This window comes from Alosa sapidissima, chromosome 19 (assembly GCF_018492685.1).
Source record: "Alosa sapidissima isolate fAloSap1 chromosome 19, fAloSap1.pri, whole genome shotgun sequence".
Classification (NCBI taxonomy): Eukaryota; Metazoa; Chordata; class Actinopteri; order Clupeiformes; family Clupeidae; genus Alosa; species Alosa sapidissima.
Window position 1 is genome coordinate 7,838,426 of NC_055975.1, and position 4,041 is coordinate 7,842,466.

Here is a 4,041-nt window from a genome sequence, read left to right on the forward strand (position 1 = left end):
TGCCCACTGGAATTCAATCACGCCACGGCGCGCAGCGCAGCACCAGAAAAAATGCCCACATGATGAAAACATAGGCCACGCTCCGATTTATCAGCCCCAGTCGCTATGCACGCCGTGAACTAAATATGATAAACAAACCAGAGAGCATCCATTATTATTTTGTCCCCGACTCCTTAACCTGACATAAATAATGCATAAGTGAATTGATGGGTGGGCGCGTTTGAAGGAGCCAAACAAATTGGCCACATGATAGTGGCTGGTGCCATAAAAACCCAATAATTTCTAAAAAAGTAAATGTTGCTTTAGTTTCGGAGTCCGTCATTAAATCACTGATTTAATAGTGCCACTTCATTTGGGCTGTACTCCATGTCTGTGTATCTCAATAAAATCTGGCAAGCATCTACATATCTCAGGCTGCTACACGCTCATATGTGTGCTTGACAGTCCGAAACATGGGGCATAAATAAAAAAATATGGCTCGAGTAATAAATTGGTTTCCCCCATAAACAAGTAATGTGAATGAGTTTTTAAGCCATTATTTATGCTAAACAAATATGAAGTGTTCAATATGAAAATAAAGAAGATAAAGATCTCAATATGATATGGTATGATGTGGTATAACCACTTCATTCCTAAACGTAATAAATGACATCAGAGTGACACTTTATTTTCAGTAAGGAAAATCTAAATGGAAACAAACGCACTAGCATTCACCCATGTTACAAATAACAAACAGCGTATGAAGTATTCTAGACATTTCTTCAAAAAGACCCATTCAAGGTCAGATGGAAAATGAGTTCAAAATGCAGCTGTTTTCAAAAAAATGAAACAAGGCAAGGTTACATTTGATAATTAATTTCAATTAGCACCACCGATCTTTGAACAGTACTTTGTGGAAACTTCAACAACTGTCCTTTTATCTATTCTCCCCTGCGTGGGTTCCAGCCCTCCCCTCTTGCAAAATCGCCGTGGGGATTTGGGTTTGGAAGATGGTCAAAGCTCTTGCAGCCTTTATCAACATGCAATTCATCAGGGTCGGTCATAAACAGAGGAACAGCAGCTGGCGAACCTTCCAGAAACCCTGAACTCTGAGCGGCCCCCACTGTTGTGTCTAGTCCTGACGAGGATGTTGACGTTCCAGCGTGCCTCATGAAATGCTACTTTTCCTCAAGCAAAAAAAGTTCCCGGGGCCTGTCCATCATCCGGCACCCGTCCCTGCGGTAATGAACTTCTGAGGCTGACCTTTCATGGTGGAGAATATTACATGCAGCAGTGGCATGTCAGACATGTGTGACTGTTGGCCTATGAATACATAGGAGGTAATCAACGTTGTTTAAATGCTGCTTTGCATATGCACGCTTCATTAATTCCATGCAAATGAGGGCCAGGCCGCACTCTCGAACTCTCCTTGTAACCCAATGGTAAAGCTGTCAGACAAAGGTTAGCATTCGAGGAGAATTGATAAAAACTGAAACGGATCGTGCGGTAGACAGCGAAGCGGTCATGTTACAAAGTGAGAGGGATACTGGATCTCATAAACATCTATTCACTGAGTGCGGCTGTATCTTGATGCCTTTGTGCTGAGATGAAGATATGTTTGAGGAGCGGGGAATAAGAAAAGGTCATGTGCGCCATCAGTTGAGGAGGGAAACTGAGTTCTTTATGACCTAAATGCTTGATGGTGCACTCCTTGAGTCTGTCTCAGACCAGTAAAAACAGGGCATTCCACAGTTCACCTGCCTTGTGTCTACCACTTGGCTTTTTTCCATTCCTGCTGTCTCATACTTCACTCGCTGTCCTCAGGCCATGAAGCTGCATTAAACCAAAGCGAGATGCGAACACAGGCTCGCTCAGCAGCGTCCACTTCAACTGTACACCCTCAACCGCTGCAATCTTGGACTGTATTTCAAAAATCGTTCAAAAACATTATTCAAATAGTCTTTTGGTCAGACAGCCTAGTCAGACCTTTAAAGTAGTTTAGGGCTTATGTTCTCCCTTGCTATATAAATGCCTCTGATGTCCATGCTTAATGTTTTATGAGAAGTAGTATGCTTCCTCTCCTGTGGACACATGGAGACTGATCCTTTCACAGTGAGTGGTGTGGTTAATCCATTTCATGCAAAGATACCCACCTAGATTGAACTACACCCTTTCAGCTCACCATCCAGAAAAGAGCCCATCCATAATTCATGGGCATTTTGGAGTGTGTTAATGACCAAAACAACAGATTAATAATTGATTGTGAATGTGTTGAGGTGAGTATTTAAACACACACACACACACACACACACACACAGTGAAAAGGATCGGAGAGGAGTGTGGGGAGGATGGGTGGGGGGCATCATTAATGCTACAGTTTGTTTTAATTCAGCAAAATGGGCAGGGAGAAGTGGCATCTGCGATGCACTTGGCACCAAATTGGCACGGCACCCTCTGAGTTTGAAAAGTTGAAAAAGCACCCCCTAATAATAATCCCCCCACCTCCAGCTCTTCGAGCAGAAACAGGGGTGGGGGGGTGGGGTGAGGTGGAGGGGCCTGCACAGCTAGGCTCTGCCTGGGCTCAGATCCCCGGTAAATAACGGCAGACACATTATGACAAGAGCACTCAGAAGCGTAACTAGATGTGATGCATAACACATGAGACAGGCTTCCGGTGTCATCAGGCAGAATGAGCAGGTTTCATCAAGCACATCGCAAACATTTTGGATGACATCTCCCTCTCCAAATGCACTTATCACACAGACAATATTATTATTGGAAATATTCCGACGCAGCTTCGTGGGTTCCTTCTCTTGTATTAGTGCTGACGTTTTTTTTCTCTCTCTTTCTCATCTGCACTGCTCTTTAGTTCTTTTTTTTAATCTTCTTCGGTGTGTTTGCTTTGCAGCCACCCTCTTTTTCCTCTTTCTTTAATTTATCATTTCATTTTGTGCCAGACTGCCCAGCACACAAGTCTGACTTTCAGGATACTGAGAGAGAGAGAGAAAGAGAGAAAGAGAGAGAGAGAGGCTCCACCACTCACACAAATGTGCCACTGGACGAGACTTTCCTGTCACTGGAAGCATCAGTGGTCCACCATTCTGTGGCTCCTATAGGAAGTTGGAAGGCCATGACTAACAGCTAGCAGTTGATCTGCTTTCCAATTCCACCCCGAGAATCCCCACTGTGCCTCCGAGTCAGGGAGGCAGGTCAGGGAGCAATGATTCAAGAAAAAAAGAAACAAAGAGAGAGAGAGAGAGAGAGAGAGAGAGAGAGAGAGAGAGAGAGAGAGAGAGAGAGAGAGAGAGAGTGCTGAAAACTGCAGAGATCCTGAGAGCCACTTAGTGCGTTCGACTGGTTTCCTCTGCTTTGCCTTTTGGCTAATAAAAATGCTTACACACAATGCGAGAAATACACAAGAGCAATCAATATTTGATGCAGCAGCCAGGGCATGGGCACATAGCAGAGGAGCCAGGGCATCAGGCAGGAGGAGACGGAAAAATAGATGACATTAATCTGGCACAGTGATTTACTACAATTATGTCATCTGTCATGAGGGCGGCACAGGAGTGGCCAGGGAGGGAGAGGGAGAGGATGGACAACAGGCAGGAGAGGAGAGAGAGAGAGAGAGAGAGAGAGAGAGACATGGGAGAAGCAGGAGGAGGAGAGGAAGGGGTTGGGGACAGAGAGTGAGAGAGAGACATGGGGAGGGAGGGAAATGAGGAGTGGAGGGGGTAGGGGACACGGGGAGAGGTAGAGAGGAAGAGCGAGAGAGGGAGTGTGCGCAGAGACATTGAGAGAGGGGAAGGAGGAGTGGATGGAGTGGGGGACAGAGAGAGAGAAAGAGAGGAATGGAGAGGCAGGGAGGGAGCAAAGCAGATTTATTCGGGGCCTCTTATCCCCTTTTGAGGTGCTGGGCGAGGGGGAGTGGAGCAGCCGGACCCTGCGGGCAAGCCACAAAGGGAGAAGAGGGGAACAAGGGAGGAGTGGGACAAGAGCAAGAGAGCAGAAAAGAGGAAACACAGAGAGAAGGGGAAAGAATTAGAAAAAAACATAGAGAAA